This window comes from Lampetra fluviatilis, chromosome 9 (genome assembly GCF_964198595.1).
Source record: "Lampetra fluviatilis chromosome 9, kcLamFluv1.1, whole genome shotgun sequence".
Lineage (NCBI taxonomy): Eukaryota > Metazoa > Chordata > Hyperoartia > Petromyzontiformes > Petromyzontidae > Lampetra > Lampetra fluviatilis.
In genome coordinates this window covers 486986-511621 of record NC_136283.1, presented here as the reverse complement: position 1 = coordinate 511621, position 24636 = coordinate 486986, and the positions used below count along the sequence as shown (strand labels likewise).

At 52.7% G+C, this 24636-nt stretch overlaps 1 protein-coding gene and 1 long non-coding RNA gene across 6 annotated transcripts in view; both read left to right on the top strand.

Annotated features, from left to right (window-relative positions):
- Positions 1-681: 681 nt before the first annotated feature.
- LOC144934033 (uncharacterized) lies at positions 682-3392 on the top strand. The gene is made up of 3 exons (XR_013637125.1): positions 682-898; positions 1709-1759; positions 3360-3392. It is a non-coding gene; the product is annotated as an uncharacterized LOC144934033 (long non-coding RNA).
- Positions 3393-16497: 13105 nt separating this feature from the next.
- The window catches only part of LOC144934084 (bifunctional heparan sulfate N-deacetylase/N-sulfotransferase 2-like), a 171751-nt gene continuing 163612 nt past the window's right edge, over positions 16498-24636 (top strand). For 3 of the 5 annotated variants that reach the window (XM_078859458.1, XM_078859457.1, XM_078859461.1), the window contains exon 1: positions 16498-16854. The gene's annotated coding sequence lies outside the window, so the exon portion shown is untranslated. The remainder of the gene's footprint in view (positions 16855-24636) is intronic. The other 2 variants (XM_078859459.1, XM_078859460.1) reach the window with 2 other exon arrangements.

The following is a 24636-nucleotide window of genomic DNA, read 5'->3' as shown; positions in this document are numbered from 1 at the left end:
TCCTGGCAAGCACCGGCGGTGGTCACTCATCAAAGTACGAGCCAGGCTTCAACACTGAGGATCTTCGGAGACTCGCTGTTGTGTGTATGTTGCACTTATTTCACACCGCACGTAGACAATCGTGGTAATCGGAGGTGCGGGGAGAAAGAATATGGGTTGCATTTATAATGATTTCGATGATTGGTAAATTTAACAACTTCATGGAGAGAAGGGAAGGCAGGGGTGTCAAATAATATAATAATGTTGCTATTTAATACGTAGGCTATCGCGACCAATATTATTCATAATAAACGTTTTTAGGTTATATCGCGTTATTTATAAATTGTGTGGTAACCCTCTACCATCCGACATGGCCAATCAGCAAAAAAGTATCACGTTGACGAATTGCCTGATGATGCTGGATGCAATTACCAGCGGAAACGTCGTACTAAAAAATTGTAAATGTTGTGGTTTCACGCTTCAACACACCGGTGGGCTAAAGTAGTGAACTATTTGTCTTTTGTCAACGTGACACTTTTTTTCTGATTGGCCGTGTCGGGTGGTGGAGGGTTACGACACATTTATAAATAACGCGATCTAACCCAAAAACGTTTATTATGACTGTTGCTATTATCTGTTTATCAGGAAAAATCTCGCAGTGCATCACGACTGTGTCTTTGAGAATCGTTGCACGTGCTGGGAGCTTCTTCAGGAACTTCGGCATGATTAGAATAATAATCCTAATCATATCAACTTGTAACGCGCTGCTGCCGCCGCTGCACCGCATTCGCTCCCCGCTCTCGAGGAGAAAGCGAGCGATTCCGAGGCGCGAGGAGGAACAACAACAGATGAGCAGGAAGACAACAGCCAGGCAGTGAGCCAGCACCAACAAATACCCAAGTTCTGCTGTCCTCTATATGTAAGATGTTTCGGTCAATCGATGCGTTTATATAAAGTGGGAGAAACGCGGAGCACAAGGGGGCAAGGCTCTCCCTGTACAGATGGAAACAGATGGCGATGAGTCCACTTTCTATGCTGCGCTCTTATCTAGATAATATCAAGTGCCCGTCCATCACGCTCTGTGTCTTCCAAACGTTACTTGGGAGGAACATATACAGATGATTGTATTAAAGGCCTGCACATATTCATAATAATTATATGTAACGGCGCTTTATTGTTTTTAATGAACGTGCTGAAACAGTTAATACATTTCAATGTATTAGTCAAAGCTGCCGAGTCCTCGGTGGGAGGGTGGCTAATTAAGAGTTCCTCCCGAGTAAAGTCTTCTAATTTGCAGCCCAAGTGGTAGCCCATCGGAGATGCTAACATCGTGGCTGAGTCCACCCTGGCTCGTGGAGTTCGCTCGGTGATGGGGGGCACAATAATCACATTCCACACACACACGCCAGGCGCAGATGATGGATGCATTCGTTTAATTGTGGAAAGCACAGGTTGCGGCTCTGCAGACTCGAGCGCCAATTCCTGCATTTTAGTGCAGATATCCTCGTGGGTAAATCCAGACAAGACCGATCGTCAGCCGGCTTGCGCTAAACCCATTCATACTGGGCTCAAATAAATTTTAAAGTCAAAGTATTACGATTTGTTATTATTGGTGTAATTTAAATGCTGCTTTATAATGTGTTATTTTAACGCTTTCCAACTAACATTTAAAGCGTATATTGCATGAGCTCTGTCCGTCTGTCCCTCCTGTCGGTGTGTCTGTTCGTAGTCCACCTCGTCGGCCCTGCCGTGACCAGGGGGCGCAGGATAAACAGCTCTCGTAAGTAACAGCCAGCATGAACCATGCCAAGTTATTGTTGAGTTGCGTCGCTATCAGAGACTTAATCTTTTTATTTAGCTGGCCAAATTGACCGACAGGTAAGTAACGACGTCTCTACCAGAGGACTGTGACAGGCCCAGATTCACGACGAGGAGAGACACCGTGCAGCGAGTCGTTGACACGAGTCGGGGGCGAAGCCTCCCCGCGCGTCCCCACAGCACTCCCCTCGGCGTGTCGCGCTGCCGCCTCGTGAAGAGCGCCGTGGGACACGCGCCCCTTGCCGTCCACCCGCAGGAGGCTCCACTCACGTGGGGGGGGGGGGGAGCAGGAGGCTCCACTCACGTGGGGGGGGGAGCAGGAGGCTCCACTCACGTGGGGGGGGGAGCAGGAGGCTCCACTCACGTGGGGGGGGGAGCAGGAGGCTCCACTCACGTGGGGGGGGGGAGCAGGAGGCTCCACTCACGTGGGGGGGGGGGGGGAGCAGGAGGCTCCACTCACGTGGGGGGGGGGAGCAGGAGGCTCCACTCACGTGGGGGGGGGGGGGGGAGCAGGAGGCTCCACTCACGGGGGGGGGGGGGGGGGAGCAGGAGGCGGTGAAGCGACGTTCCCCGAGTGCGTGATTCCGCGCCGGCGTCAGCGTCTGTGACGCCGCATCTCATCCGTGGCGCTTTGCTCAAAACTTGGAAACTCAACAACAACAACAAAACAACAACAACAAAACAACAACAACAACAAAACAGCGACGAAGGACCCGCCTCGATGTCACGGCCCTGCTTATATCTTCCGAAGACAACCGCATGTTTCCGGGAGAAGCCTTTCAGAATCCATACATACGCAGGATTGTTCTTCTCTGTGTTCCGTGTGTGTGTGCACAAATCACGGGCAGATGTGAAATCTGACAAACGTTGAAAATGACCGCACTGTCGCGCTCCTGTAAGCTTTGAAAATAAATCTCCCCCCCACCTACACACAGAGAGAGTTAATAGTGTTAAGTACATGGTCCTCACTCGGACTTATGCCACAGACTGATGGAATCCGTTAATGAGCAGTCATTGTGGGTCCCCTTAAATGCTGTATGTGCCCATTTAGCTCGCTTAATTGCCACATGTTAATGCTTGTGTGTAACAAAATGAGATAGAGTCCAGCTCTTAATGATGCCTTCACGTTCACCGTCGCGTTCACCGTCGCGTTCACCGTCGCGTTCACCGTCGCGTTCACCGTCGCGTTCACCGTCACGTTCACCGTCACGTTCACCGTCACGTCCACCGTCACGTCCACCGCCACGTTCACCGCCACGTTCACCGTGACGTTCACCGTCACGTTCACCCAGACCTGCGGCCGCCCGCAGCCCGGCGCGGATACACGGCGACCACAGACAGCTCCAAATTGGACTCTAAATTAGGCCTGTTTAGAATTTCGTGGAAATTAATTTCTTTATGTAACCGTTTTTTAAATTAAGTCGGTAATTTATTGGGGTTTTACGCGGCACATGATGGTCGTATATACATTTCGCGGTGCGTGTGAGGTTTTTGTGTTGTTAAGCAATCAGATTGTAAATTAGGGACTCGTAGATTGTTGTTTTGTCTTCTCCCGCCAGCAGCTGTGCGGCTGAGTAGGAGACACAAAAGGGGAAACACGCGGCGTGGAATGACGCCGCGAATAACAGGCGGAGCCAGCGGCGCGTTACGCGCAGAATCCTGCTGAATTGAAGCACTTTCAAAGGAGGTGACAGATTAAAAAAAAATTCTTATTACGTTGTAATGTTGTCTTTTTTGTGAAAAGTAGTTGTCCCTCGATTTGAGTTCCCAGAAATGTGATGATGGTGGTGGTAGTGACAGTGTGGGTGGTGGTAGTGGTGGTATGGGTGGTGGTAGTGATGGTGTTAGTGGTGGTGTGGGTGGTGGTAGTGATGGTGTGGTGGTGGTGGTGATGGTGTGGGTGGAGGTGGTGGTGGTAGTGGTGGTGGTAGTGGTGGTGTGGGTGGTGGTAGTGATGGTGTGGGTGGTGGTAGTGATGGTGTGGGTGGTGGTAGTGATGGTGTGGGTGGTGGTAGTGATGGTGTGGGTGGTGGTAGTGGTGGTGTGGGTGGTGGTAGTGATGGTGTGGGTGGTGGTAGTGATGGTGTGGGTGGTGGTAGTGGTGGTGTGGATGGTGGTAGTGGTGGTGTGGGTGGTGATAGTGGTGGTGTGGGTGGTGGTAGTGGTGGTGTGGGTGGTGGTAGTGATGGTGTGGGTGGTGGTAGTGATGGTGTGGGTGGTGGTAGTGGTGGTGTGGGTGGTGGTAGTGGTGGTAGTGGTGGTGATGGTGTGGTAGTGGTGGTAGTGGTGGTGTGGGTGGTGGTGGTGATGGTGTGGGTGGTGGAAGTGGTGGTAGTGGTGGTGTGGGTGGTGGTAGTGATGGTGTGGGTGGTGGTAGTGGTGGTGTGGGTGGTGGTGTGGGTGGTGGAAGTGGTGTGGGTGGTGGTAGTGGTGGTGATGGTGTGGGTGGTGGTAGTGGTAGTGGTGGTGTGGGTGGTGGTGGTAGTGTGGGTGGTGGTGATAGTGTGGCTGGTGGTGATAGTGTGGGTGGTGGTGATAGTGTTGGTGGTGGTAGTGGTGGTGGTGGTAGTGGTGGTGTGGGTGGTGGTAGTGGTGGTGTGGGTGGTGGTAGTGGTGGTGATGGTAGTAGTGGTGGTGATGGTGTGGTGGTGGTGGTGGTGATGGTGTAGGTGGTGGTGGTGTGGGTGGAGGTAGTGATGGTGGTGGTAGTGATGGAGTGGGTGGTGGTAGTGATGGTGTGGGTGGTGGAAGTGATGGTGTGGGTGATGGTGTGGGTGGTGGTAGTGGTGGTGTGGGTGGTGGTGATAGTGTGGGTGGTGGTAGTGGTGGTGATGGTGTGGGTGGTGGTAGTAGTGGTGTGGGTGGTGGTGGTGGTAGTGGTGGTGATGGTGTGGGTGGTGGTAGTGGTGGTGGTGGTGGTGTGGGTGGAGGTAGTGATGGTGGTGGTAGTGATGGAGTGGGTGGTGGTAGTGATGGTGTGGGTGGTGGTAGTGATGGTGTGGGTGATGGTGTGGGTGGTGGTAGTGGTGGTGTGGGTGGTGGTGTGGGTGGTGGTAGTGGTGGTGTGGGTGGTGGTGATAGTGTGGGTGGTGGTAGTGGTGGTGATGGTGTGGGTGGTGGTAGTAGTGGTGTGGGTGGTGGTGGTGGTAGTGGTGGTAGTGGTGGTGTGGGTGGTGGTGGTGATGGTGTGGGTGGTGGTAGTGGTGGTAGTGGTGGTGTGGGTGGTGGTAGTGATGGTGTGGGTGGTGGTAGTGGTGGTGTGGGTGGTGGTGTGGGTGGTGGAAGTGGTGTGGGTGGTGGTAGTGGTGGTGATGGTGTGGGTGGTGGTAGTGGTAGTGGTGGTGTGGGTGGTGGTGGTAGTGTGGGTGGTGGTGATAGTGTGGCTGGTGGTGATAGTGTGGGTGGTGGTGATAGTGTTGGTGGTGGTAGTGGTGGTGGTGGTAGTGGTGGTGTGGGTGGTGGTAGTGGTGGTGTGGGTGGTGGTAGTGGTGGTGATGGTAGTAGTGGTGGTGATGGTGTGGTGGTGGTGGTGGTGATGGTGTAGGTGGTGGTGGTGTGGGTGGAGGTAGTGATGGTGGTGGTAGTGATGGAGTGGGTGGTGGTAGTGATGGTGTGGGTGGTGGAAGTGATGGTGTGGGTGATGGTGTGGGTGGTGGTAGTGGTGGTGTGGGTGGTGGTGATAGTGTGGGTGGTGGTAGTGGTGGTGATGGTGTGGGTGGTGGTAGTAGTGGTGTGGGTGGTGGTGGTGGTAGTGGTGGTGATGGTGTGGGTGGTGGTAGTGGTGGTGGTGGTGGTGTGGGTGGAGGTAGTGATGGTGGTGGTAGTGATGGAGTGGGTGGTGGTAGTGATGGTGTGGGTGGTGGTAGTGATGGTGTGGGTGATGGTGTGGGTGGTGGTAGTGGTGGTGTGGGTGGTGGTGTGGGTGGTGGTAGTGGTGGTGTGGGTGGTGGTGATAGTGTGGGTGGTGGTAGTGGTGGTGATGGTGTGGGTGGTGGTAGTAGTGGTGTGGGTGGTGGTGGTGGTAGTGGTGGTGATGGTGTGGGTGGTGGTAGTGGTGGTGATGGTGTGGGTGGTGGTAGTGATGGTGATGGTGGTAGTGGTGGTGATGGTGTGGGTGGTGGTGGTGATGGTAGTGGTGGTGATGGTGTGGGTGGTGGTGGTGTGGGTGGAGGTAGGGATGGTGGTGGTGGTAGTGATGGTGTGGGTGGTGGTAGTGATGGTGTGGGTGATGGTGTGCGTGGTGGTGGTGGTAGTGATGGTGTGGGTGATGGTGTGGGTGGTGGTGGTGTGGGTGGAGGTAGTGATGGTGTGCGTGGTGGTAGTGATGGTGTGGGTGATGGTGTGCGTGGTGGTAGTGATGGTGTGGGTGGTGGTGTGCGTGGTGGTAGTGATGGTGTGGGTGATGGTGTGCGTGGTGGTAGTGATGGTGTGGGTGGTGGTGGTGTAGCCGGTAGCGCGCTGCACGACGAACCCCGCCACCCGAGTTCGATTCCGCTCACGGCCACCAACACCAGTGACGATTATCTGAACCGGTCCTGGGCCTCCACGAGTTCGACTCAGCCTCAAATGAGCACCTGTTGCTCACTAGGGAGACAAAGGCGGTAGGGCATGGTGCTGGCCACCTAACCCCTTCGTGTCCCGTTCGGGCCTTCATAGGTGCTCGCCAACAGTCGGTTAAGGCTATATGGGGATTGCGTCTTTGTATTCGTGAAGTGTGTATATAGCGTATGTCTAGGCTGCACGGCGGATCTTTGTCATTGTGATGATGATAATACTGACGATTAAAGTGGTGGTGGTGTCACTGATGATAATGACCATTTCGATGATGATGATGATGATTATGTTTTAATCTGCTAAGCAATGAAGCATCTGCTAAGCAGGTGCTTAGCACATTCCCAACAGCTTATAACGAACAGCAGAAACCAACTAATAGCACGAGTGATGATATAGCAGCTTAGAACCTGTGATGATATGGTGGCAGTGGCAATGACGGCGAAGATGATATTAATCACGATTATGGTATTTATGGTGTTGATGATGATGTTGTCGGTGTTAGAGGGTGATCATTATAAATTCGAGAATGCCTGTGATGATGATTGTGAAATCTGCTAAGCTCATAAGCATCCAATAAGCACATGCTGAACACATTCCCAACAGCCTGTAACACAAAGCGTCCAACAACTAAAAGCACAAATGATTGGATAGCAGCGATGAACATACGACGATGATCAGTGGCATAGCGTGGCGAGCAGGTACCCTTGTGCAATACATGAAACGGGAGGAGGGGGGCGGGGGACGCACTCTGTCCACCTCTTAAGTAGCCCGGCATCTGGGCCCGGTCCAGTTTCACCTTCTGCACACTCGATCGCTTTGCTGTCTCTATGGGATATAGTGTTTCCCCCTCGCACGCGTGGCTTTTCTCCCGGCGCTCCGGTTTCCTCTCACATGTAAGCACTCATTAATTGGCCGAAAATACCTGAATGTATATAGGAGCGCAGAGCTTGGGCAATTGTTGGTGCCGGTCCATCACGTGGCTGCCTTCCCGATTGTCTGTGGGTCATCGCGCCTCTGAGTCGTTCTCTGTCTACGAGAGCGAGCGAATACTGTGCGCGTTACAAGTTCAACATTATTATATTCACATGTTTATCACAATATCTTGTGCGTCACACAAACAAGCTATGGCCCAAACTAATTATGACGATTATAATAATGAAGATGATTTCAAGGACGAATGTTTTGTAAAAATCACAAAATGGTGACAACAATGACCAATGTCACTTCCATGCCATTTGGAAGTGGGGGGGAGGGGGCGGGTGAGGCGTAAGGGGGGTGAGGAGGAGTGGGGGGCTGCATCTGGAGATGCTCCGAGTGTGGCGCAGCAAGCGGCAGCAGCATCTGCTGGGCAAGTCGAGTGAACTCTGCCGGGGGCTCATCCTCGTCGCTGTGACCTTCCCCGCCTTCCACGATCTCAACTCGCCCCCCTCCTGGTGCCGCCACGTGCAGCAGGGTGTCACTACCTGCAGCAGGGTGTTACCACGTGCAGCAGGGTGTCACCACGTGCAGCAGGGTGTCACTACCTGCAGCAGGGTGTCACTACCTGCAGCAGGCGGTCCCACGTGCAGCAGGGTGTCACCACGTGCAGCAGAGTGTCACCACGTGCAGCAGGGTGTCACCACGTGCAGCAGGGTGTCACCACGTGCAGCAGAGTGTCACCACGTGCAGCAGGGTGTCACTATCTGCAGCAGGGTGTCACCACGTGCAGCAGGGTGTCACCACGTGCAGCAGAGTGTCACTACGTGCAGCAGGGTGTCACTATCTGCAGCAGGGTGTCACCACGTGCAGCAGGGTGTCACCACGTGCAGCAGAGTGTCACTACGTGCAGCAGGGTGTCACTATCTGCAGCAGGGTGTCACCACGTGCAGCAGGGTGTCACTACGTGCAGCAGGGTGTCACTATCTGCAGCAGGGTGTCACCACGTGCAGCAGGGTGTCACTACGTGCAGCAGAGTGTCACTACGTGCAGCAGGGTGTCACCACGTGCAGCAGGGTGTCACTATCTGCAGCAGGGTGTCACCACGTGCAGCAGGGTGTCACTACGTGCAGCAGGGTGTCACTATCTGCAGCAGGGTGTCACCACGTGCAGCAGGGTGTCACCACGTGCAGCAGGGTGTCACCACGTGCAGCAGGGTGTCACCACGTGCAGCAGGGTGTCACCACGTGCAGCAGGGTGTCACCACGTGCAGCAGGGTGTCACCACGTGCAGCAGGGTGTCACCACGTGCCGCAGAGTGTCACCACGTGCAGCAGGGTGTCACCACGTGCAGCAGGGTGTCACCACGTGCAGCAGAGTGTCACCACGTGCAGCAGGGTGTCACCACGTGCAGCAGGGTGTCACTATCTGCAGCAGGGTGTCACCACGTGCAGCAGGGTGTCACCACGTGCAGCAGAGTGTCACCACGTGCAGCAGGGTGTCACCACGTGCAGCAGAGTGTCACTATCTGCAGCAGGGTGTCACCACGTGCAGCAGGGTGTCACCACGTGCAGCAGGGTGTCACCACGTGCAGCAGAGTGTCACTATCTGCAGCAGGGTGTCACCACGTGCAGCAGGGTGTCACCACGTGCAGCAGGGTGTCACCACGTGCAGCAGGGTGTCACCACGTGCAGCAGAGTGTCACTATCTGCAGCAGGGTGTCACCACGTGCAGCAGGGTGTCACCACGTGCAGCAGAGTGTCACCACGTGCAGCAGGGTGTCACCACGTGCAGCAGGGTGTCACCACGTGCCGCAGAGTGTCACCACGTGCAGCAGGGTGTCACCACGTGCAGCAGGGTGTCACTACGTGCAGCAGGGTGTCACCACGTGCAGCAGGGTGTCACCACGTGCAGCAGGGTGTCACCACGTGCAGCAGGGTGTCACTACCTGCAGCAGGGTGTCACCACTTGCAGCAGGGTGTCACCACGTGCAGCAGGGTGTCACCACGTGCAGCAGGGTGTCACCACGTGCAGCAGGGTGTCACCACGTGCAGCAGAGTGTCACCACGTGCAGCAGGGTGTCACCACGTGCAGCAGGGTGTCACCACGTGCAGCAGGGTGTCACTACCTGCAGCAGGGTGTCACCACGTGCAGCAGGGTGTCACCACGTGCAGCATGGTGTCACCACGTGCAGCAGGGTGTCACCACGTGCAGCAGGGTGTCACTACCTGCAGCAGAGTGTCACCACGTGCAGCATGGTGTCACCACGTGCAGCAGGGTGTCACCACGTGTAGCAGGGTGTCACCACGTGCAGCAGGGTGTCACCACGTGCAGCATGGTGTCACCACGTGCAGCATGGTGTCACCACGTGCAGCAGAGTGTCACCACGTGCAGCAGAGTGTCACTACCTGCAGCAGGGTGTCACCACGTGCAGCATGGTGTCACCACGTGCAGCAGGGTGTCACCACGTGCAGCAGGGTGTCACCACGTGCAGCATGGTGTCACTAGTTTGCAAGCCGACTGGCTACCATCAAAGGTTTGTACACGAAGCCATCCAAATATACAAACACAGACATAATTTCAACCGTGATGATGGGTACAAACTTAGTAATCATTGGATAGATGTTATTAACCATGCAAAAAAGATTTAATTACACATATTTGGACCATCTTATTTGAAAGGTACTATTCTTCAGTTACCGTATAGTTTCTTCTTCTTTTTTTCACACACTGGTTTTCCTACTTTAAGTTTTACCACACATATTTGGCAAATCTAGAATTAATCCCAGCAACGTAGCAAAGTGCTGTTTCATCTACATAACAAAGGCTCAGTCCCATTCACAGCAGCTGCACCTTTACATCAGCCGCACCTTAACAACTCTTGGAACCTCCCAGTTCAACGAGTCTACACAACAAAGGCTCATTCCTAGCAGCGTGCTTCAGCCGCACCGAACCTCACAATAATAATATCCAGGGCCTACCTTGGCTCCTCCCACCCTCAACCAGTATATATACAAGGACTGTTTTATTGGAATTTCTCTCACTTGATACAGCAATCGTGCTGTGACGGTTCCACCTGAAGACTGAAGCTTGTGTTGCCTCCGAAACGTCGTGATTTTTTATTTTTTATTTTACTTTTATTAATTTAAATTTAATTTTTTTACCTACGTGACTTTACCGAAAAAACCTAGGAATATGAATCCTTGCAGTCACGAAAGCTTCAAATCTAGAATTAGCGTGGTGAAATATGGTCAAGTGAGGTCAAACATTGATCTGCACGACCGACAACTTGTGTATGGATGGAGTGGTGGCGCAGTGGTTAGCCGACTGTTCTTCAAACCTGGATATATGAGTTTGATTCCCGTTCCCATACTAAACAAATATTTGAACTAGAACTCTACCTCTCTTAGATCGACTCAGTTGTAAATATATTAAATACCATCATGGGTGAAACACAGGCAATCGAGCGTGATGATGGCCAGACCACCCCCTCGTGTACCCTACCCTAGTCCTTAATAGGTGCTCGCTCACAGCGCTCGCCCCAACAGTCTCTGAAGGGTTGTCTGTATGTGTTGTTGTGCCGTGTGTTTCAGGTGTCTGGTGTAATGGTGACACTGCTGTACCACAGGCAGCCCTTGATCTCTTCTCTATTTACCTCCCTCCCAATCTCGCTATCTCTGTTTACATCCATTGCTCTGCTGCCACTATCCATTACACTCTGGTCCAGTCGCATACCTTCAGCATTATTTATTCTGCACATATATTAGATACCTGCCCTGCAGGAGGGCCGTTGCCCGAAACGCAAGTCTATTATATTGTTCTTTCAATAAGTAATTCTAAATCGTGAATGTGGTATTGTATTATTTTTATGTTATAGCTATCATGCCGGTCGTTTATCCGGGAACGCATCACGGAGTCCCACAACTCTTTGTTCAAGAGGGTCCTGTAACATCACTTGCTTGGCCAATCACAATCATGAGAGTTTCACTTCGCGTGGCAGGATACCAGAGAACCCGGAGAAACCACACCTCGAAGCCCCCCCCCCCTCCTCGCCTACAGCACCTGGCAAGCCCTGTGCAGGTCGCCCAGTCAAGCACTAGCCAGGCACCATACTGCTTGGCTTGTAAGATCACCACGAGACGGGCACCATTCAGTACAATCTCGTCATAGGTAACGGTGACATCGTCGCCGTGAGAAAGGGAGACACACAAACCAAATGGCACGGGGATGTCATTTGGGTTTCCATGAAAGTCTCGCTGATTCTCGACACGTCTGTTTAAAGGTATTCTACAATATATGGGGAATTTGGCAAATTAGTCGTATTGTATTTCTTTGCGAGAGAGTAACGGATAAATCCGAGCACGCGTAGCCAAGAGGATGTAGCACAGACAGCTCCGTGCGCACGGGTTCACGATCACACGCCGCTAAACTTCCCATCCGACTATTCACCTCGTAGCACCGGCTTGGTGGCTTTCCCCCCGGACTTTCACGACACAAGTCTCCACGTGACCCCCCAGCCCTCGCCATCCATCCACACAAAGCCCACGGCAGACATGCGTGCCGCCAGCCTACCGCGCCCGGCGTCGATTCGCTCACGCATTCACTCACCGGTTCCATTTCCACAATCTAATCCGCGCACAAACACAGACGCGGGCAGCAGTGGCGGCTGATTAGAGCCACCAGAAAATATGCTACGTTTTTTTCCATATCCGAGCCCAATTTGTTTCCCTTCAACGAACGCGCTAAGTAAGTAATCCGGAACCCATTATGACCCCCTAAGCCTCTGAGGCGTAGCGATGTGGCTTAATTTGACGCTCGCTGCTCGCCGGAGATAGTCGGAGTGAATCGCCGGCTTTGAAGATGAAGTGCGAGGGCTGCGTGTGTGAGTTGTTCACTTGGGGAGGGGAGCAGCAGCAACAACAACACACAGAAACACGCGAGTCGTTAACTACGACAGGGGAAGAGAATTCTGCGCGGGGTTTTCTAAACGAGTTGCCGCTATGCGTCCCGTTCAGTTGCGATGAGTTTATAATAATAATAATATAATAATGGATCGGTCGATAAATACATTAATTAAATTACTCTTTGGTTTTTCGGTAAAGTCGTGATCTTTATTTTATTTTATTATTATAAATTTTGATGTTTTACCTACGTGACTTTACCGAAAAAACCTAAGAATATGAATCCTTGCAGTCACGAAAGCTTCAAATCTAGAATTAAATTGTTTATTAATGACTTGATTGATTAATTATTTGCAGAACTTTTGTCAATACACTGCAATATTGGAGGGCTTGTCAGCGGTGGGGGTTGTCTGACAGCCCCCCTCCACAACTCACCATCGCTGAAGAAACTGGTGTAGATGTCGCGATATCACTCGTCACTGATGGCAGCCGTGACCGGGTAGCTGGTCCATATCGCAGTGCCAATAACCGTGATGTCACTGTCCCTCCCCTCATTTAACCATTGACAGCTGATGTCAGAGTTAACAGCTGTCAACTTCTGTGGCAAAGTGACAGCACAGGCAAGCAAAGCATTGTGGGCATTTCCAAGATGGTGGCGAAGTGTTTGTGACGTGGCCGTGGGAGAGCAGCGTGGCGTGGTGACGCGTCTCCGCTGAGGGGAACAACAACTAGAGGATCTGAAGAAAATCAAAGCTTGTACAGAGAATGTTTTACTTCGGAGCTCGCTGATAATTCACGATGGAACACGATTTTTGTTGATTGGTAGTAAGTGTTTGTTTCTAATTGCTTATGGCTCACAAGTATAGAAAATGGCTATTATTCCCCACAAACTTTGCTTTTGTGACCACGTTTTCTCACTGAAAATAGGTAAATTTCAAAATATAATTGTCCTGGTCACAAAAGCAAAGTTTGTGAGGAATAACAGCCATTTTATGTACTTTGAGGCATTAAGCAACTAGGAAATAACACTTACTACCCAGGAACATTTTGTTTGTTACACAGTGATATAATGCGCGTGTCACGCACAAGTGTGTGTTTGAGTGGTGCGAACGATTTTCACAGTAGATGGTAAAGCGTGATTGTCAAAGCAGATGCCCTGACGTGTGTTTGTAGCTGCTCTGGAGAATGCCTGCGCTTCTGGCACGGGGTGTCACAACACCCATGGGACAGATGCGTCACGCGCAGAAGAGGGAACTCCCTGCAAAGCATACGGTCAGCTTCATTCACTTTGCTTGTGTCATGGCCGGGAGAGTGTGGTGAGCAATTGTGTTGTCAATGGGCTATGCAATATTCTGTAAGTGAGTGAGGGCCCTGCCTCGGAGATAGGGATTGGCAAGGAGGGGTGGGGGCGGGCGGGGTGGGTGGGGGAAGAGGGAATGGATAAAAGGAACATTGCAAGGGCGGATGGGGAAGGATTTCGTGGCTGAGCTCAGGGGAGTGAGGTGTGGCCGGAACTGGGGAAAGGCGGACAGTAGGCAATGAGCGAGATCCTGGGTCACTCGCTCCGCGCTGCCTGGACTCCCCGCAGTTGTCGGCTGGACGTGAACTCGGCGTGCGCGCATTGCCATGGAGAGGCCCTCAGAGAGACACCACCAGCGAGAGACTCACAGAGACACCACCAGCGAGAGACTCACAGAGACACCACCAGCGGGACTCAGTCCTCCTCGCAGCCTCTCGATAAAGCTGTCGTGTCTCCGTACACAACACGAGAGCAACAAAAACTCGACCAAGTGTTCGCAGTAATTGGGAGGGGGGGGGGTGATTATTGTCGTGTGTAATATCTATCGAGCAAACTTGCGGTGTGATTTTTAAAATTTGGCAAATTTTGGACCGTGTCGCTGACAAAATATTGACCTACTCTTGAGAATGACGCCACAGGATCTATGACGTCCGCTGTGAGTGAAGCAGACGGCGTGTAGTAGTTTATACGGATGTAGAACTTTTTTTGCACCGTACGTAGCCAAGCGTGCTGATCTGAGGTGCGCGGGAAGGGCAGTAAACTAAACACAAAAAGCAGTTCTAAAGAAATTGGGTTTTACTTGAGATCTACAAGTGCTACGCTCCAGCGTCTACCTAATAGTTAATGCTCACAACCGCAGCAATAATCAGGGCGGCCTCTGGCATTCGAGCCGTGAACCTCTCCCTGCACCAAGCGGCGAAGGGCGCCACCACTGCGCCCCGTCACCGCCCCAAGGGGGGGGGGGGGCAGGAAGCGCCGCTCTTCACACATTGCAGCCGCTGGCGACTTCTGCTTGCGTGATGAGCCGTTGTTGTGATGGAGAGTGTGTTATAGTTTAATAACTTCACAGGGTTCTCGTTTCAAAGTTGAATTCATTTCAGGGGATGTTTGAGCTCACGGGGGTTCAGCAGGCGGCGGTGGGGACCGTAGTGGTTTGAGTTCCACGTTCTGAACCTCGCCATCCCGAGTTCAATTCCCGCCCTCGGCTCTCACCCGTAGAGAGTGAGATGTCAACAGGGTCCTAGCCGCCCACTCCTCCATTTCACCAATCCACACTGACCAGCGTGGTGAAATATGGTCAAGTGACAGCCAAGACCGACACTGCCTTCATCCAGCAGTGGATTGCCAGTAGCTGTATATTGACTCTCTTAAATATTTATAAAAAATAACGAATCCTCGTTTTGTCTCAAATTAGTTTTGTATTGAATTGCTACACGAATGTAGATATTAATTCGTGTTAATATCATATCTGTCCATTACTCAGGGCGACAATTACTCACGGCAAGTGGATGTCATCAGCGTCACGTGAACATTTGCCCACAGCGTGATCCTGTACGGACGAACAAAATGTTATCCACGTACGGCCATCCTGCAACGGGCCTAGCCGATGAAGAGTTGAGGGGAGCCAGATCTGGGCTGTATGTCACCTCTGTAATGTCCTCTGATGACCTCAGCGTCGTGTGTGCCTGAGTGGCCTTCTGGCATTGTAAGACGCAAAGGAAGGTGGGCTTCTGCCGTCACCGAAATGTTCGGGTCCAGTTGGATCCGTGCGCCCGTCTCGCCACAATGGCCCCGACTGTAGAGGGACGCGAGTCTCGCTCCTCCACAGGGGACTTGGCCTGCTCTTCCACGCCGGCCAGACGTTTTGGAAGGCGGTGAGAGGACCCACACGTACTCCACCACACGTGGCCTGCCCGGGGACACCGCAGCGTGGACAGGGGCAGCAGGGGTCGGAGTAGGAGTGGTAATGCATTTATTGACCCCACAGGGATGATGGCCGAGGAAGCGTCCATCTCCTGATTACAGCCCTGAGCCAGTAGTGGAAGTTCCACCTTCCTGGTGCGGGGGGGGGGGAGTCTCCCCGTAGGCCAACCACTGTGTTGACGTCTCCATCTACTCTAGAGGGAGGGATGATGGACTGACTCAACCCCCCTCAAGCTCGCCCTTCCCTGCCCCTCCCCCCAAGCAGGATTTGAACTCACAACCTCTTGATTGGGAGCCACTCGCTCTACCGCATGTTGATCAGTGCCTGGGGGGTCCGTTGTGGGTGCGGGGGGGGCATTCGATAATCGCAGAGCAGAACACGTCGCCTGCAAGGGAAGTTTCGTGAGGATTTCTCGCGGCTCCGTGAGTGATCGCTTGACTCGCGATTCTTCAATGTCCACCTTTCAGCAGCAAGGAGACCTCTTGGCATTTGCCTTTTAAGGAATCCGTTATCCGCCATCAGCCGGGTGTTGTCGAATGGAGCGAGACCCTCCTGTTTCATAGAACACAAACCTCGCCCAAAATAGAATCGACCAAACATCATCATCATCACATCATCATCACCATCATCGTCTTCTTTGTTGTCGTAATCGTAATTGTCATCAGTCGTTATTATCGTTAGTAGCAGTATCATTATCGTCTTCATCAATTGCTAAACGGTTATCATTGTTGCCATTATCATCTTCATAATCGTCATCATTATTAGCATGTCTTATTCCCATCATTTTCATCCTCGTCTTCATTATCATCTCAACATCGACAAAATAATAATCGTAATCATCATCATCATCATCGTAATTATCAAAATCAATCGTGATCGTAATTGTGGCTATCAATCTTGATCACGCTCGTCGTCATCTTCATCATTCTCGTCAAAATAATCAAACTCTCGAATGACGTTCCTCTCCGTACGCTTTCAATCTCTCCGTCTCTCGATCTTCACTCTCTCCTCGTGTCTTCGTGCTCCCGGAGCCAACTCCCCCCCCCGCTCCCTGGCACCACAACAACAGTCCCGGCCTCCCCTACTCGACGCGTCGCGAGTGGTACAGCCCGCGATGTCAGAGCGCCGCCGCGTTTGGAAACGAGCGGAGAGAGCGCGGGGGAGAGAGAGAGAAGAGCGGAGAGCGGATGCAGCGCAGGTGAGATTACGCGGACAAGGATAGACACACACACAGGGAAGAGCGAGACACACGGACACACACAGACACAATCGCAAGAGAGTGTTCGGAGACACACACAGATACTGAGAAACAAAAGCGCGGTCCACAAGGAGAGAGAGAGGAAGGGGAGGGGTGAGAAGCAGCTTCAGAGCGCAAATAAAGGGGGATGCGGAGAAGAACGGAGGAGATGGGGAGAGAGACGCAGTCAACCGTCACCAGCGGCGAGATCGGGATGCGCTTGTGAGGTGAGTGGAGCTACTGGAGTGAGTTTGTGTGTGAGACCGCGTTTATGTTGGTGGGGAGCGGTGGCGCAGTGGTTGACACACTACGCGACGCACCCGAGTTTGATTCCCGATTCCCGCTCACGGTTAAAGCCACTGGGCGAATACCTGAGCCGGTTCTGGGCCTCCTAGGTCGACTCAGCTTTAAAGGAGAACTCTTGTGCGGTGTGCCAATAAAACACCGGCATCGGGGAGACAAAGGCGGCCGAGAGTGATTCTGGCCACGTCAACCCCCTCGCGTGCGTCGTGCCGGCCTTCTTCATGGGTGGTCACTAAGAGCACGAGCAGCCCCCAACAGTCGGAGGACACACACCTCTCTGTGTGTGTGTGTCTCTCTGTGTATGTCTCTATCTGTGTGTGTTTCTTTCTGTGTGTGTGTGTCTCTGTGTGTGTGTGTGTCTCTGTGTGTGTCTCTCTGTGTGTGTCTCTCTGTGTGTCTCTCTCTCTGTGTGTGTGTCTCTGTGTGTGTGTCTCTGTGTGTGTCTCTCTGTGTGTGTGTGTCTCTGTGTGTGTCTCTCTGTGTATGTCTCTATCTGTGTGTGTTTCTCTCTGTGTGTGTCTCTGTGTGTGTCTCTGTGTGTGTCTCTCTGTGTGTGTGTCTCTCTGTGTGTGTCTCTCTCTCTGTGTGTGTCTCTGTGTGTGTGTCTCTGTGTGTGTGTCTCTCTGTATGTGTGTGTCTCTGTGTGTGTGTCTCTCTCTGTGTGTCTCTCTCTGTGTGTGTGTCTCTCTGTGTGTGCGTATCTCTGTGTGTGTGTGCGTGGGCTGTTGCTGAACATGGAGATACAACGGTGGACGTGGCAATACCTTCAATGAGTATCAATGACCAGATTCATCAGCCCAAACGGCTGGCAACGAGCGCGTTCTGACTGTGGATTGCTCCGTATGTTCGTGGGCTGCCGTGCAATATGGTACGCTCAGTATGGCACACTCTGAAATGTTTGTTTTTGTACTCACCTCTGTGTGTGTGTGTGATATCGGAATTCGTTCTGGGCCTCCTACCCCTTGGATCGGCTGAGCATTGAATGAGTACCTGGTGCGTTGTGTGTCAACATCAGCACGGGGGAGACAAAGGCGGTGAATGCTTCAGGACATCCCACCGAGCTTCTCGCCTGCCTCAATAGCTGCTCGCCAACAGCGCTTGCACGAGCAGTCGACGTCGGGCACGCTTGAGTCTTTCGTGTGTGTTTGTCTTTGATACTTGACGCCACAGCGCAGTTACACTTTAGCATTCTATACAGCTGACACGTTTATTTAGGAATAATACAATCTAGTTTACATTATCAATATGATTGGCAGAGTAAAAAAAAAATATATAATTATGATAACGTTACAAAAGCACCTAATACACCGATCACAAGGCCTGCCTAAAACTCTTCCTTTTCACGCTCTCACGCCCAACGTGTTGCGAGCCACACTCTCTTCACTCAACCACCACCACCACAACCACTACCTCGCAACCACAACCACCACCACCACTACTCTCTCTTCACTCAACCACAACCACCACCACCACTCAACCACTACCTCGCAACCACAACCACCACCACTAGTCTCTCTTCACTCAACCACAACCACCACCACCACCACTACCACAACCACTACCTCGCAACCACAACCACCACCACTACTCTCTCTTCACTCAACCACAACCACCACCACCACAACCACTACCTCGCAACCACAACCACCACCACCACTACTCTCTGATCACTCAACCACAACCACCACCACAACCACTACCTCGCAACCACAACCACCACCACCACTACTCTCTCTTCACTCAACCACAACCACCACCACCACTCAACCACTACCTCGCAACCACAACCACCACCACTACTCTCTCTTCACTCAACCACAACCACCACCACCACCACAACCACTACCTCGCAACCACAACCACCACCACTAGTCTCTCTTCACTCAACCACAACCACCACCACTATTCTCTATTCACTCAACCACCACGCAACTACAGCCCACCACCACCAACCACCACTACGCAACCACCACCCACCACCACTATTATAACCAGCAACCACCAACACCCATCACCCACCGGCACCAACCACCACGACGCAACCACCACCACCGTCACCACACGACCATAACTACCATTTAATGAATGAATGGCAGTAGATCCACATTGGTAACGCTACCGAAATATAAACATAATCTACATTGTTCTCCGGTTTGCGTGCACACCTAGAGAGGCAAATAGGTGAGCTCCAGGCAGACAAGGAGACAGGGAGGAGAGGTAGGTAGGAATAGCAGCAGAAGGAGGAGGACGAGGGGGTCTGGGTGTATGCAGAGAGATGCTGGGATGGAGGGACGATGGTTGTTGGCCTTGGCCCGTGCATCTGAGCGACGCTTGAATCCCCCCGCACAAGAGATGTTGCCCGCGGCTGCGCCTCTGCCCACGTCTCATAAATCCCGGCGCAGCCGCAGTTCGCTCTGTTGCCTCGGCCGCGATCGTCGCGGTCCCGGGTAACCACGGCCGCTATCGTGGGGGTGGGGGTGGCGGCTTATTTGATTCACGCGTTATCACAGTGCGTGTGGTGGGAGGGAGAGTGTTGCATTGACAGCAGCGGTGGTGGTGGGTGTTCGTGGTGGTGTTAGTGGTGGTGGTGGTGGTAGGGGTAGCAGCGGCAGTGTTGGTGACTGTGGTTGCGATGGTGGTAGTGGTGGTTGCCTGATTGTGTTTGTAACTGTAGTTGCGGTTGGTGGTTGTTGTGTAGTGGTGGTTGGGTTTCAATGGTGGTAGGTGGTGGTGACTGTAGTTGGTTCGTGGTGGATCTGGTGGTAGTACATTGTTGCTTGCGGTGGTGATTTGGGGGACTGGATGTGTCACGAGAAAGCAGCACATTCACTCTGACACTGATCCCTTCTTTCATTCATCGTGCCGCATGGCTGCCTGATGCGAGGCACATTGCATACCGCGGTTCATAACGCGTGCGCGCGTGTGTGTGCATGTGCGTGCGTGTGTGACTGTGATCGAGGATGAGTAGTGTGTTCGAATGTTGGAGATAGAGGGAGGATTTATGCAGGTGGCTGTGGCAGCAAATTAATTAATCTTTAGGAATCACGAGTGTTAGTGTGTGTGTGTGTTGATGGGTTGTGTGCAATGGTTGCGTAGCGGTCTTTACACTGCGCTACGAACCCAGCGACCTCAGTTCCATTCCCAATCACAGCTAACGTCATTGACGAGCGTTATCTGTACCTCCTCTAAGTCAACTGAGCCTTAACTGATTATCCGTGTGTGGTGCATAAATATCATTACAGGGGAGATCAAGGCGACTGAGTAGGGGCTCGCTTAACAGCCCTCGCCCCAACAGTCTCTCTCTCTGCGTGTGTGAGATAGAGAATTCGCATGACGCTGCGTGTGTGTGTGCTTTATCAGTGGATACAGCGGCGGCAAAATGAATAGGAAGTGGAGATCACGGGTGCGCATTCTGCTCCGTGGTTAAGTGTCTCAGCTTACGGAGCTCGTACGGCCAATTACGGCGCGAGGAATATTGCGCCGTGATTTTAAAGTCGCTTATACGCCGCTGAAAAACGCTCCGCATTAGTTCTCCGTGCGCCGAGCAAAGCCGCGCAATGGATTACCACACGGACGACAACCACCACCACCACCACCAAATTTGACATCCCATTTCTCCAGAAATGTCACAGCCTCGCCTGCTCAGAGCGGAGACGCTTTGGGGGCCCAGAGCGGAGACGCTCTGGGGGCTCAGTGCCTGCGAGGGGTGGCACCAAAGGGCAGCGATGATATTCCACAGAGACGGGACCCCGTGACGCGAGCGCTCCACACCGATCGCTGCGCCCACGGTAAATGTACGGCCAGAGCTTAATTCTACCCGAAGCTGTGGGAACATTTACCCACCACTGCTATGGGGGGGGGGGGGGGATGGGGGGGGGACGATGCGGTGGGGGGTTCGGGTCCGCAAGCTTGCGGGGGTTCCTGAAATATTTTTTGGGAAATTAATCCCCCGAGTCGAGCCCTTGCAATTGCTCGTTCTCACCACTGCTGATTGAGGGCCCCAGGGGTAGAGGGAGCTCTGAGGAACTCCTCTGGTAGAAGTATAGTTTGGCCTACTCTTCCACTATGGCCAGACATCATGGAAAAGGTGGGAATACCCAAACTCCACACCAAACACGACCACTGATCGACTACTTGTTGCGCACCCATTTGTACTGTAGGGTGGACAGAGGGCAGCGTTTGTGGGGTGAGAGACGGGGGGTGATCGTAAACTCGCCCCATTGTCCTCACTGCCGCGCCGGCAGATGGAATCGAATCGGTGACCAGTGGAGTCTGCGTCCAGTGCGCTAACCCACTAGACCGCTGGGGCTGCTTCCTGGGCCCAAGGAGCCACGGGAGGGAAGCCGCCGGCGCGCTGGGGACGGGGCCCGCTGGGGCCCACGGCGAGCGCTGGGGCCCACGGCGTTCCGTTTCGCGTCGCTGGGAGGCAGCCGTGGAGCCCCTGGGTGCCCACGCCTGGCCGAGCGAGGCTCGCCACGGGGGCCACGGGGACCACGAGGGGCGGTTCTTTCTAACGGCGCGCCGCGTTCAGGGCCCGATCGGCATTGGGGAAGAGAGGGCGCTCAGCAGCGATGCCAGGCCCATGCTGCCGGCATTGGAAGCAGATGGTTTTCCATCCAGACACCCACCCCCACCATCCCCCGCACCACCTCCCACCTCCCGTGGTCGAAATGAAATATAATGTAAGCAGCTCGCGCAGCGATTTTCATGCTCTTCGCTTGAGCGTTTGAAATTAATGTAGCTGCTGCTGCTGCGGTGGCGATGGTGACGATGGTGGTGGAGTTGGTGGTTGTCCGTGCCAGCGGAATGTCGGACTTGAAGTTTCATGACCGCCTGCTTCCATGGTTGTCGGGGGCGTGCACGCGTGTCAGCGTGACCCCGCGTCGTTCGCGAGCGAGTGGCAAGGGTCTGCTCTGTGCATTTCTCGCGGTATCGGCGGAGCGTGCGCCCGATAGGTTTATCCGCTTTCCTGGTGCGATGTCTTCATATCAGCACTGGGGAGACAAAGGTGGCCAGGCGTCGTGTTGGTCACCCACCCCCTCGTGTGCTCGCTAGTAGTACTTGCCACAATAGAGTCCGTTGAAGGTTATGCGGAGGATCTTTGTCTTGTTTGTCTTGATTGCGTTTGTTAGCAGCGGTAGCAGGTGTGTGTGAGTAGTTGTGTGGACCAGTGGCATGCGTGTGTGTGTGTCTGTGGGGGCACGCGTGTGAGTAGTCGTGTGGATCAGTGGCGTGCGTGTGTGTGTGAGTAGTCGTGTGGACCAGTGGCGTGCGTGTGTGTGTGTGTCTGTGGGGGCACGCGACCTCACACAGTGGGCTGGAGATGGAAGCGAGGAGCGGGCTGAGTGGCCGTTAGCGACGGTGCCGTGCTGGTTTCTCGAAGCTGCGGAGCGGAGCGGGGAACATCTGGTGTCGCCTTCATATCCAGCGCCGTGATCTCAGCAGACACGATTTAACGTGGCAAATAAAACACACACACACATTATAGGAGACCCACAATACCAAACCGGCGCTGCAAACAGATGAATTAATTATATTGATCGTGATCGTGACTTTGATTAGCGGCTTAATTTCAGCTTGGATCCTGTCCAGATTGGGGATAGCAGGAAAGCAATATTTCAGAGCCCAGCACACCACATCAAGTATACATCTCACTATGGTTAGAACTAGTCACGTGTCACCAACTCTCGTTTAGCAGCAACACAGACAAATATCCAGTGTCATTAGGATGATGATAAGAATAATATACTAGGGTGATTGAAATATATTCACAATAAGTCGCATATAGCAGCAGCAACAACAGTAACAAAGCATTGTAAATGGCTTAAGATGTTATAGGCAGCAGAATTCCCCCATTAATTAAGTGCGATCATTTGCGTGGCTGTTATTTATTTATTTTATTCGCGCAACAAAAAAAGACGTGTGAACGAATTGCGGTCTAGTAATGAATTCCCGGGAAGTGCCCGCACGGAGATGCAGCAGCTGTGGGACACCAACCCACTACTCGGATGCATTTGCCGGCAATGAACCACGGCTGCATTTCTTCTCTTTCTCTTCTTTTATAATTTTGGCGAGATATGGCGTGTATCCAATTACAGATGAGGCAGCCAGCGTCGACCTAAGAATAATCCTGGGCGGGCTGGAGGGGGCGGGGGTGCGACGGGGGGCGGGGTCGGGGGGTAGAAGGGAGGGGAGGGGTGGAGGCTTAAGGACTGACAAGGCTTTGTTTGAATCCTCCCGAGTTGCTGAGCTCCGAGACTTGTATTTAAATCTCACAAAATCTCCACCGCCGCCATATGCATATGAGTCATTGTGTGTCTGTATGTTGAACTTCTTTCGCACCGTACGTAACCAAGCGTGCTCATCGGAGGTGCGTGGATGTGTGGATCCACGTGTGCGTATATGTTTACTAGCATAAGTACCCGGCGTTGCCCGGGTGACAAATATATTTCTTAATAACCTTACATATATACACACCCTCACCACTCACCACTCACCCTCACCATTCACCCTCACCACTCTCCCTCACCACTCATCCTCACCAATCACACCCTCACCACTCTCCCTCACCACTCTCCCTCACCACTCATCCTCACCAATCACACCCTCACCACTCACCCTCAACACTCACCCTCACCACTCACCACTCACCCTCACCAATCACCCTCACCACTCTCCCTCACCACTCTCCCTCAGCACTCATCCTCACCAATCACACCCTCACCAATCAGCACTCAGCACTCACCCTCAACACTCACCCTCACCACTCACCACTCACCCTCACCATTCACCCTCACCACTCTCCCTCACCACTCTCCCTCACCACTCATCCTCACCAATGACACGCTCACCAATGACACGCTCACCAATCACCACTCACCACTCACCCTCAACACTCACCCTCACCACTCACCCTCACCATTCACCCTCACCACTCTCCCTCACCACTCTCCCTCACCACTCATCCTCACCAATCACACCCTCACCAATCACCACTCACCACTCACCCTCACCACTCACCCTCACCACTCACCCTCACCACTCAACCTCCCCTCACCACTCACTAATCACCACTCACAATCGCCACTCACAACCGCCCTCACCATTATATGTTTGCCCCAGTCAACGCCGGATATTTCCCATTCGTAGCAGTTTATATCAACTCTATAAGCAACTTATATTAAACAGGAAGCGCGATCCTAAAGTAATTTACAACCTTCGATTAGTCCTTTGTGCGATTCAAAGAATCGATTCCTGGCATGTTGGGGGTTTACATTTTGAATGATGGAGTTTCATTTTCATTGTTCTTTTTTTTCAGGAGTTTTTAATTACATTTTTGCCCCGGTCAACGCCGGATATTTCCCGTTCGTAGCAGTTTATATCGACTTTAAGCAACTTATAGTAAACGGGAATCGTCCGAATCTAAAGGAATCTACAACCTTCGATTCCTTTGCGCGATTCAGAGAATCGATTCTTGGCGCGTCGGGTTTAAAAGTAATTACACAGTTGTTTTTTCATTGGTATGTAATGTTTGAAAGTTTTCATAAGATTTTAAATGTATTTTCCCCCCGGGCAACGCTGGGTATATCGAGTTTATACCACAAATGCGTGCGCATATTTTTAACGGGAATTAAATATGGCGTCCACCCGGCAGCGAATGCGTCGCTACCCGTTGCCAGGGGCAACCGCCGTCCAATGAAACTGCG